Here is a 13,233-nt window from a genome sequence, read left to right as displayed (position 1 = left end):
ACACATATTGAGCAAGAGTTCCAGTAACTATGTAAGTAATCTTAAAAATCAGTAATCATTAACACAAAATAGACATTTTATGTCTGTAATTTTACGTTTGACCCACTAGAATCAGACAAAAAAAAAATGACCAGTGACAAACTTGTAAATAAGTTATCAATTGTTTACATCTGACGTCTTAAGGTCAGATGTAAATCTCTTTTGTTACGTTGATTGCATATGCCACACGTAAATTTACATCTGACGCGCTAAAGTGAGACGTAAATTTACGTCTGATCTGTCTCATCTGACATAAATTTACGTCTGATTACAGTGCGTTAGACGTAAATTTACGTCTGATGAGACAGATCAGACGTAGAGATAAACTTATGACTATAGTTACTACGTCTGACCTAAACTAGACGAGAAAAGTAAAAAGCGTCAGACGTAAACGACGTTTTTTGTGTTAGTGAATATATATTAACATAGAGATTAAGTCAATAGTTATTCAATAATCAAAGATTATTTTTTACTTGGTGTAATCTCAATACTAGTTTAGAAAGTGAAATCGTTGAGGAACTAACCCTCTAAGGTGAGATTAGTAGGTGTTTGGGTAGTATTAGCAAGTTTAGGAATCATTGTGCGTGTGAATTAATGGGATGTGGAGGGAGTTATTCTAGTTTTTAGCAAATTTTAACCTTAAAATGTTACACGAATTGTCGTCAACCAATAAAGCACGTGATTTGAAGAAAAACACAGAGAGAATAATGTGTTTTTTTTTGAAAAAGAATGATTATATTCTATATAATGTTTTGGACACTTCTTGAGCATAACTTAAAAATGAGAAACATAGAGATATATTAAATGGTGTTTAGATATTTGATGACAATCTACTTTTAGAAATAATATGATCATTAAAAAAATATAATTTTAATAGATAATAAAAGGTAAAATAATAATGTAGAGGATGAGTATAAAAATTTGTTGAGTGTCGAAATATTCGATCTATATTATAATAGTTATGAAAAAAGGAAGTTAATATGAAATACAGTAACAATAACGATTAACATATGTTAAACATATTTCGTATATGCTTTGATGTTAAAGGGTTTATATAGTTGTATTGGAAGTTTGAAACTTTTATAGTAAATTAGACATACTTTCTTAAATTATGGTTTAAATAGAGAGAAGATTATCAAATGTTGGATATATTAATTACATTTTGTATATATTCTATGGCATTAGATACGAGTCTAAACACTTCAAGTATATTATTTATTTATATATTTTAATTTGAGACAAAAAGAGTACCAATCAGAATGTAAAAATTTGTGACAAATATGACACGACTTGTAAGGTGAGGTTTGCACCACACTTTTCTATTATGAAATTGTTTTATCTCTAGTCGATGTGCGACTTTCAACACACCCCCTCACACCGAGGTATATTCATCTCGTGCGTGTGACTAGAAATGGATGGTCCGATAGCGGCCCGAGATAGCGGCCCGAGATAGCGGGTGAAACAAAATATCCAAGAAAGTTCGCTAGAATAGGCTTTAACCTAACTTTGATACCATGTTAGAAGTAGGTTGTTTAAGCCTAACTCAACCTCACAAAATCAAAATCGGCTTGTAAGGTTAGTACTCCACTTATATATATATTATAAAATTGTATTATCTTTAGTCGATGTAAAATTAACAATAATGATACCTTAAATTATGGTGTGTTTGGTGGGAACATGGTGACTGGTTAGGGTGAGTGGGAGATGAAGGTGTGGTGTGTAAAGATGTCTAACGCGTTTAGGGTATCCCACAACACCCACCCATGTGGTGCATGTTTCTATGGATAGAGCAAGCAAAAACAATAAGAATGGGAAGGTACACGTAGCCATAGCCCTAACAAGTTTCTTACATCAAATTATCATTAATAGTGTGTGTGCCCTTCAACCATTTCCAACTTCCAACCTTTTTTTTTTCACACACCATTCCTTTCATTTTTAGTACTCTCATCAAATTAGGTAATGTGTGTGAGCACCTCGACAACTTTTGTCTCAATTATTGCCAACAAATTATCCTCTCTTCTTTTCACTCTTCACTTAGGGTAAAACTTTATTAATAATAATAATAATACCAATATCTACCCACCAAATTAATCAATGCCTTAGCTTAATTAGCCTAATCATTCACATAATTTCACTTACATCTTGCATGGCCAAAACTTTTGTAGAGCCTACACTTTTGGTTTCTTCTTCACACACAAGTGTACTTTGTCAAATTTTTCCATTCATTCTTTCTTTTTTAAAAGAAAAAAAAAACTTATTCTTTTAGGTTTCAGATATTGCTACCCCATTTCTTCTATTTTTGAATGTATATGGAAACAAGTTTTTCTTTTCTTTTTTTAATCCAAGTTATATATAAAGGTGGTTTAAATAATATTTTAATTTTTAGTATGTTGTCATTATTAAAAGTATTTGTATGCTTAATATATATTTGCCAATATTTTTTTTTATGAAATATTTTAATAGGTTAAGAGTTCATATATATTATTTTATTTATGATATGAACTCTTAATGAAGGTGAGATTTTTCTTTTTCTTTTTAAAAAATATGTGATATCTATCCATTGAAAATATGTGAGATTTATCATATCATTGAATTACTTGTAAGTCATATATAATTAACCTTCTTTCTTTACTTAGTTTCAAAGGGTTTTGGTATTTTAATTTTTTACTTAGGCAATGAAATTATGACCAGTATATTTTGTTGACACATCAAATCTAATTCATTAATTGGGTGGTTTTAATATTTTGATGTTTGTACTTCAATCGCAAAGTCTTATTCACTTTTTTTCTTTGCATGATATTGATCTATATTGTCTTTAACTGAAAATAGAGTTTGTGATGTGATATATTTAGAAATGTCATCATAACTTGAATTATGAATAGTATTTTTAAGTAATAAGGACACACACAATTCCTAATGTATTACTAAGTAACAAAGAATTAAAAACTCTTAAACTAGGAGACTCTTGACATCATCATAATATTTTTAGAAGAAAAATAATAATATTATTATTACTAACGTATACTTGTCACACTTGTATGAACATATTTTTTAAATATATGTGATATTATATTAGTAGGTGATGATAATATAATGTTATTAAATTAATATATAAAATAAAATTATATTTATTAAAAATAAACAAAAATATATCAGAAAAGATGAGAAAATAATTATTGATAAATAGAAAAAAGGAAGCATAAATGATTTTATAAAAAGTTTGTAAAAGTAACAGTCAATTTTCAAAAATTTAATAAATAATTATATTTGAAAAAATAAAATTGATAATTTAAAACGTAAAAAAGAAGAAATTCTCTTTACATATTTTTATAAATTATTATTATTATTATTATTATTATTATTATTATTATTATGGATTTCAAGCTTTTGATAATTTGGTCTTAACAGACCATATATTCTTAAGTTATTATAATTTTTATTAAAGTACAACATGATATATATATATATATATATATATATATATTTTTTTTTTTTCTTTAAACAATGATCAATTTCATTAACATGTCTCCATGATTTCTTCTTTTGATTTCAATATAACACATAAACAAAAAGAAAGAAAAAATAATTGTTAAGATGAAATAAATTGTGAGAAATATACATTATATACGTTGTAACATGTAATACAAAATATTATATAAATGATTGTATGAATAATCCAACTCTTAAAAAAAATTTATACACATTCTTGGAGAGATTCTTGAACCATAAATATTTATAATTAATATAGACTCTTGCCAACTAATCTGCTATGCTTAATAATATAATGAAATCTAACATTAATTACGATCCTCCCAAAAAGGTAAACAGTATAAAAATAACTTAAGACACTTCAAAACAATTAAACCATTACATATGTACCTAACCCCAACACGTTACACCACGTGGTTTTTTTCCTATAGGTTTTATAATAATTTATTGTGAGCTAAAACAATCTTTTAGGTAAAATAATTCTGTTCGAGTCAAACTTTCTTTCAAAGGTTTTAATATAATCATATTTTCAAGATTTAGACTTAATTTTTTTATCAAACTGAAATAATCTTATATAAAGTAAAAACACTAATACCACTTATAGTATTAATGATTATCGTTGAGCTAATGAGTTTTCACATGAAACGAAAATCACAAACAATGATTTATAGACTAGAAAAAGGTATAATAAATTCACAAACAACAATTTATAATCTAAAAAAGACGTAATAAATTTTAAGTTTTATTTGAAAAAAATAAACTTTAAATTTAACTCCATAGTTCAAAATTGAAAACTATAATAAGTTCACAAACAATAATTTATAATCTAAAAAAAGCATAATAAGTTTTGTTTGAAAGAACTAAACTTTAAACTTACTTCAATAATTTAAAATTGATTTGTATGCTAAGATTTATATTATTTATATACTATAAAATTATTTTATCTCCGGTTGATATAAAATCTTCAACATATACTCCTAAACCAAGACATATACATCTTGAATTGTTGAAAATATTATTTAATATCTTTTTATTTAAATTAGCTTTTAGTAAATATTTCAGTTTTAGATATATGTTTTAATTTTAAAAATTAGTTATTATTTTAGATTAAGATTAAGATTTTATAAGTATTTTATATTTGATATTTGGTTATATTTTACTTTATATATAAGGTATATTAATAAAATACAAAAACAAGTTCCTTCATACAATATATCTCATATGTCTGTCATATATATCATATATATCATATCTCTCGTACTTTCAAAAGTCCAACACTAGGTGATAGACAAACCTGATAATAAATCTCGCAATGATATTTTAAATGGTTTTGATATTATATTTAAGTAAATTTTAAATTTAACTCAAAACTTTATAACACCGACTCATAAATAAGATTTATACCACTTTTTTTATATACAATAAATTTTTCTTTTATCCCATTGGTGTGAATCTCGAATAAAGTTTTGAAAATTATTGTTTAAAACATAAGCTTAGGAAATTAAAAAGAAAAATGAAAAAAGAAGGAAGAGAAATGAGTTTCCCCATGCACACGTTGCAGAAACGCAGAACATACGTTTAGGTTGCATGCATGAGAAGCATTATTAGCAGAAGAAGACATGAATTGTTGGATATTTTGCTTGGTAGCAAACGATGTAATGGTTTGGTAAGAATGATGAAGTTTTTTGAGGATTTTGAGGATATGGCATGTTGTTGTTTCCTTTTAAGAAGTGGGTGTGGGTTTCTTTGCCATGAACCTTCCAAGAAAACCATGGTGGACCACACATGCACTTTCATTTTCATTTCCTTCTCTTAAATTAATTTGCTTTATTTATTTTTTTCTCCATTTTTGCTACTTCACTTTACAAGAATGAAAGCACCATATTTTGTAGTCACTATAACGAAGAAATAGAAGTTGATGATACCAACAACAACAACAAAAAATGTGAGATATCACCATCAACGCTTCGTGTCGTGACAAAACTCTAAAGCACAAATCAAACTCGACAACAACGTTTTCATTGGTCATTGCAGATGCGTTTTGTCTACGAAGCTTCGTACCAACTTTGCCTAATCTTGTATTAATCTAAACCGCCAAAACTTTCAAACTTTATAGCAATAAAAAACATGCTTCTAATATATGCATCTCAAACTCTTTAATTTTACGTAAATTAAGCGTGAGTCTAAGTTTCACATTGAGTAAAACTGAGAAAGTTGAACACCATGTAAAGATGAAGACCCATAAACTCACTCCTTTCCTTATGTGTCAATCCCTTATTTGTGTATAAGGGCTGAAGTACTTCAAGTGCTCCTATTTAAATACATATTTATACTTGCCACTTAAAGGATGAAAAAAAAAAAATCATTGATATTATATATCTTCAACTGTAGCTTTTAACCTAGTAGTAAGTGTTTGATCCTAACAAAATTAATCTTTATATAGGTAAAATATTACTAACTTGATTTCACCCTAAATTATTCTTTTACACATTTTCATTTGGTTTAAGAGTATTGGAAGTTCCACATTGACTAGAGATAAGGTCAATTCACAATATATAAATAGGTAAGTGGGTGCAATCCTCACCTTACAAGCTGGTTTTGTGAGGTTGAGTTAGACTTTAAACTCACTTTTAACATGGTATCAGATCCATGTTTGAGCCTATCCTAGCGAGCTTTCTTGGACATTCTATTCCACCAAGTATCGGGCCACTAACGGACTGCCCACTAACGTAAGGAGATGTGTTAAAATTTCTACATTACAAGTCGATTTTGTGGAGATGAGTTAGGCTTTAAACTCACTCATAAGAAAGAGTTTGATTAATATTCTTTACTACGTAATATTCACATTTTTTATCCATGACAACAATTTCAGTTTTGTCAAGTACCTCATATAACTTCGTGTTTTTTTTTTCTTATTAAGATATTTCCTATTATAAATTAAGATGCACGTTATATTAATTATTAACCTTGCCCAAAGTCATGTTAGATAGTAAATACCTTTCACTTTTTATTTTTTATTTTTTACAAATATAGCAACATGTTATTGGTAGACACGAACATACAATAAACTGTAGACGATGATATATTGATAAGGTTTTGCTTACGTAAAGAAAATTAACAAATTCACTGTTCACAATAATGTTCTAACATATGTCAAACTGTTAACAGAAACAAACAAAATTGAGTCAATTTATCCACCAAACGAGTGAATTTGAGATATGAACGTATTATCATACTATTTCGCTTCACCAAAAATAGGAACAAAATATATTCCTTAGATTTAGCTATCATATTTTTCTTTTCTTCTTCTTCTTCAAGTTGTTTTAGAATCAATAACTTTGTTTTTTGGTAAGTGGTATAATTTATTTTTAATTAATAATTATTGTTAAAATCCTTTCTTAAAAAATAACTAAGCACTATAAGATTTTTTTTAAACAATAACCAATTTTAATGACTAAAAATAATTAATTACTAGTAAATAATTTATAAACTAAAAATTATTAATAACTAAAATATTTTAAAAAAATTATAATTCAATGTCATAACAAAAGGTTTAAATTTCATTAAGAGAGGTTTGATATTAAACGTGCCAATTTCAAATAGTGCATCCTTTCTTTCTAGATTTGTTTCTTTCTCCACTCTCCTATTTTTCTCAGTATTCTGACATTTTTTTATGATAAGTTTCATAAAAAAATTCAATATATCTTACATATTTTTTTCACATAATAAAATTAAATTATCATCCAAACTAAGAATTCAAAATTTTAAAAAATTGAATTGATTTATCCAAATAAACAATCTAAAACAATGAAAAGAATTTAAAATCAATTCCAATTTCAAACATTTTAAAATTCTTCAATTAAAAAAATGTAACATGAAAATTGAATAGAATATGAAACCTTTTAGCTTTGCCTAGGTTTGGCCAATCTGAAATTATATTGCACATTAGTCTATTTGCATTAATTATACAGAAATATGTCACATTTACGTTAATCAAAATTTTGGACTTCCATGATTCTTTTTCAGCGAGTTAAGATCAATTTATACATCGTTGCAGAGAAAAAAAATATAAAGAAATAATAATAATTGAATAACAAATAATATGAAGAAAAACAATATGAAGAAAACAAAGTGAGAATATATATATATATATATATATATATATATATATATATATATATATATATATATATATATATATATGTATGTATATATTCCTCATGAACATTGTGCCAATTAACTTTATAGTTTATTATGATGTCAAATAAACCTAAATTATATTAATCGAGAACAAGTATATATGTAAATAAGAGTACTATTTGATCATTTAAATTAAATATATGATAAATAGTATGTACATATTCACATTATTCTCGTTTTTGTATATGTTCCTATTTTAAATTATTGAAATGTTTAGTCTATTAGGTGCACCTATACAATTCATTTTTACTGTTATTTTATTTTATTTTCTTTCTCAATTTTTGTGTTTTTTGGTATCGCTGTAAATTGCAAAAGTACTTTTTTTTTCCTTATGATAATATCTAATTACACTTTTTTTTCCTTTATACTTTCGTTCAAATTGGTATTGCATTTTAGGATATATACATTTTTTACAGAACAAACGTGTAAATGTTTCTGATATTTTTTAATATTTTTATTTATTATTTATTTTTTTATCTTATGAAATAGTCTAACTATTAATTTTGAACATTCAATCTTATACACTCATTGTTTACTATATAACCTAAAAGATATATTCTTTCTTTTTTCTTTGTTTTTATTTTCATTTCATTTGAAGAATTTCTTTCGCTGCTCAACTTTTTTACTCTCCATATAAATTTTTTCTATATACACCACATTTTCTCGAGATATTTTATAGTTACCATGTAATTTCAAATATGTGTAGTTGTTTTTTTTTATATAACTATTTCTTATATGTGTAGTTGTTTTTTTTCTTATATATAACTATTTCTTATTTATGTAATTGTTATTTAATATTCTATTTTAACATTTATATTATTATAACTTTTCTTCTTGAAATTTAACATCGAAGAAAATAAAATGTATGTCTTTTGAAAATTGAATCATTGATAATATAATATTTTCTTTGTATAAACTTTTATTTTTACAAGAAAATTATTTGAGATAATTTATGTCTAAATGAGTTTGAGTATATATGTTATTTGACCAAGACGAGGACAAGATACAATTTTTTTTTTTTTAAGAAGTAGATTTTATATTTAATTCAATATTATAAAATTGATTAGTAAGATAACGTTTGTACCTATTTATATACAGTAAATTTATTTTATCTTTAATTTGTGCGGGATCTCCAACAAACTTGACAAAACAATATGAAGGAAAGGATGGGGTGTGAAATTTCAGTTAAATTATAAGGATATAGTCAAACGCACACCCCTTGTATCCCGTTATGCATTATCCCTTTTATGCTTTATGATGTTGGTGAAAATTTTAAGTGGAAGAGTTTTGCTAGGCAAACTTTTAATTTATAAAGATTTTCATATATGGTGAAGAAAACTCTAAAGTCCTCTTGGAGGAACATGTGATGGCAACTCTTCTCTTCTTAATAGTTGGTGGACATGTTGTAACTTCTGAAGAATAATAGAAAGTTGATAGTCAGTATTTTGAACTTAATTTAATCCTTATATTGTTGTTTGAAATTTTTGGAGTGGTTTGACATCTGGTGTGCACACACTACTATATTTCTCTTGACCTATGGATCATATAGTTGCATCTAGAGTTTCTAGTTATATTTCGCATCTACGATGCTTAGGATTGTGATTATTTGGATTTGTTGGTGATTTTGTTATGTTGTAACTATGATGCTAAGCTTTTGTATTTATATGTATAGGTTATGTATCTTTTATAAAAGGGTTAGAGCATCCTATAAATGCTCTCTTTAATCATTATTTATTCTTGTTGATAAAAAAAAAACTAATTCGCTAAGAAACAAGACTTCATAATGAATGCTCCATGAAAATCTCTCATAATAAAAACACAAATCCTATATTAGTCTAAGCCACATAAGAATTAACATACTTTTAACCCAAAATTTCAAGGCATTGAATTTATGGTCTAATGCTTGATGGGTTTTTTTTATTTGAAAGGTTCGTTAGGGTGAAATTAGTCCTAATCACATACAGACTGATACCACTTTTAACTCAACACTTCAAGATATATTTAGTTTGTGAATATTTTTTCTTATATAATATTTAACTTTTTTATTTTTATTTGATGTAAAACTTAACGTTACACTTGACTTATTCTGCATAAGCTTTTCGTGGAGTTGGTTAAATTAACACTAATTAGAATTAACTTAGTCTAAAGAATTTGAATTGTGTTTTTTCCCAGAATTTAGGTCAAACTCGACCAAATTCAGTCTTCCATAGATTCGATAATAAATTCTTTATATAGCATAAGATATGAATAACATTAATGTAAGATTAATTACAGATAAACTAACTTAGCTTTAATCGAGGCAATACAAAACTGATGAACACTAAATGCAGTGACAAAATCTAACACTATTTAGTAAAGTCAAGTTGACACTGTGTAGCATTTGTATACAACGTAATGTTTGTTTGATGACTAATTCACTGGAAATATCTATATTTTTATTTAAAAATAAAATTAATTCCACTTGATAGATTAAAATAAATAGTACATACTATACAAAATGCTAGATTTAATCAAGAATTTAAAAATTAAAAATGTGAACTAGTGAGAGACACATTTAATAAACTTTTTTTGTTGTGCGAAAACACATGTTTGTTCTGACCTAATAATGATTAAATTTGAGTAGGTATTAGAAAGTAGAAAGATTGATTGGAGGAATTAGGAAAAAAGATAGAAGCATGAATTGTTTTTGGCATGTTGCCTGTGCTTACTAAGACAAGGCAACAATTAAATGGAAAAACAAATCTTAAGTGTCCCAAAAGAGAATCTATGGTCAGAAGTCTTAGTACAAGGTTTGGAGAAGAGTCCTTTTCCCACAGTTTCATCATCAATTTTTCACTGTTCTTTTGGGGCCAACCTTTCAGACACCAATTTCAAACCCATTTCACTTCTCACCTTTGCGTCTTTCCTTTGGATTATTCTCATCTCTACCAAATATTTAATTGTGTTAAGGTTCATTGCATGCATGGATAATCATTATAATCAAAATACTTTTCGAGGGAATGTTTATTAAAGGGTTAAATATGTTTTTGGTCCTTAACTTTTAGTGAATTTTGGAATTAGTCTATTTTGAAATTTTAGACTAATTTAGTCCTTCATCTTTCGAAATATGTAGATTTAGTCATTTTAATCAAATTTTGTTAGGTTTATTTGATGTTTTGTATGCATTTCAAGATTGTATTTGAGTTGTTTATACGGTTTGACACATTTTTACTTTAATGTTAAGTCAAATTCTATTATGAAATGCACTTAAAATGTCAAATAAATTTAACAAAATTTGATTAAAAGGACTAAATCCATGTATTTTGAGAGATGAAAGACTAATTGATCCCAAGTTTCAAAATAAACTAATTTCAAAATTAACTGAGAGTTAAAGGACAAAAACATATTTAATCCTAAAAACTATAATCCACTAATTTCAAAGGACGACTTTCAAACATAAAAAGATTGTTTCGGTTGCCTCAAATCACAAAGTTTCTAAACACTCGGTAGAACATTGGTTTCGGTTCGAAATTGAAAATGTCACGATGATCATTTTATGTTTCATCCGCAATCAAACATTGAATTGTGTCATATTAAAAATTTTCTCAACATTCACCTTGTCTTGTCTAAAAATTGTGTTATTTTTATGCTTTCGAACCTCCCAAGTTATTGCTACCCATAACACTTTTTCAGACTTTATTTTGTTTTTCATTTGGACTAAATAGATAGAAGTGTTGAAAGTGTACACAAGAAAAATTATGATGCACAAAAATAACACTTATTCACTTATTAGATAGATCCCAAACTTACTTATCACAAAGACCTTAAATTGACCTAGATGTGCAACAATTACAAAACAAATTATAAACAAATTATTAGAATTCTCCTCTACTTGCTTACATAAATCATATAAGTTGTTACTCATCCTAACCTGTATATGGGCTAAAATTTTCTTTTGTTGGAATTTTATTGATTAGCACTTTTCAAACAAAATAAATATGTCATCACATTTATAATAGTACCTCGAAATATGATTATAAAAATATAAAATAAATGTTATAAATAATACAATAGTTAGAATAAACAGTGTGATTTAAAGCAAATTTATTTTTCATTACTGTGAATGTATTATGTAACAAGAGTAAAAATAAGACAACATAAGTTCTGTAAAAAAAAAAAGTAAAAGTAAGCAAGTGGGCGAAAACAAATATTACAATAAATGAAGTCTTACAATATAAATAAATTTTAAAAAATAGAAAACATATAAAAGTTCGCCTTAAAGTTTCCAAATAGTGTCAACAAAGTTCATGATACTCCATTATTAAGTTTTAGATTGATCGTTAATTAAAATAATAAGAGTTAAATATGTTTTTGGTCCCTCATGTTTCAGCGAAATTTGGAATTAGTCTTTCATTAAAACTTTTGACCAATTTAGTCTTCCATCTTTCAAAATGCGTGAATTTAGTTCTTTTAACCAAATTTTGTTAAGTTTATATGACGTTTCAAGCGCATTTCATGATAGTATTTAAATTATTTACATTGTTTGACACATTTTTTCTTCAATGTTAACTTAAATACTATCATGAGATGTGATAAACTTAATAAAATTTGGTTAAAAGAACTAAATTCACGCATTTTGAAAGATGAAGGACTAAATTGGTATAAAATTTTGATGAGAAACTAATTCCAAAATTCACTAAAACTTGAGGGACCAAAAACATATTTAACCCTTAAAATAATTTATATTGTTGGTGTTTTTTATTTTAAATTTACTTGGATTAGAATCGATAATAATTAAAATTGGAGATTTGTTATTTAAATTTAAACACTTAAATTAAAAATAATTTATCATTCATATTCACGGTAGAATTCATAACATATAAATTAAAATTAATTTAACATAAACTAACTTAAACAAATATTAAAATTATATTATACCAGAATCAAGTTAAATAAATAATAAAATAAATAAAATTAATTTTAGTCTAGTTAATAACTTAAATAAATAAAAATAAGATTAATGTTAGTTAAACTGATACTAATATGTAAGATTAAGAAAAGTATTTTTATTTATTAAAAAATGTTGAAATATACTCCGAGGTGGCTTTGAGTTGATTAAATTGAAGTTGATTGATATCTAATCGAGAGGACTTTATTAACTTTCTAGGTCATGCTAACCCGATATTTAATGAATATCGACTTAATTGATTTACATGTTATATACATGATTTAAAATTAAGTATAAAAATAAATTTATATATTTTAAATTTTATAGAAAAAATTATTTTTTATGTCACTTTAGAATCATTTAAGTCAACTCTAATAAATGTTATATTTTTTTCTAATATAATTGTTTAAAAATTAATTTAATATTTTATCGTGCTTATTTAAAATATATTCCATAAAAATAAGTAAGCTATTTGACTAATAATTTTTTTTTAAACATTATATTAATCTTAATTGATTTGGTTTGTATAGTTGAAGTCTAAATTGTCTAATTTATTAGTCTGAAACACATTTGGACCC

Source organism: Vigna unguiculata, chromosome 10 (genome assembly GCF_037176805.1).
Source record: "Vigna unguiculata cultivar grain cowpea cultivar isolate G323 ecotype 2 chromosome 10, ASM3717680v1, whole genome shotgun sequence".
Taxonomy (NCBI): Eukaryota; Viridiplantae; Streptophyta; class Magnoliopsida; order Fabales; family Fabaceae; genus Vigna; species Vigna unguiculata.
Note: the sequence above shows the minus strand (reverse complement) of the source record.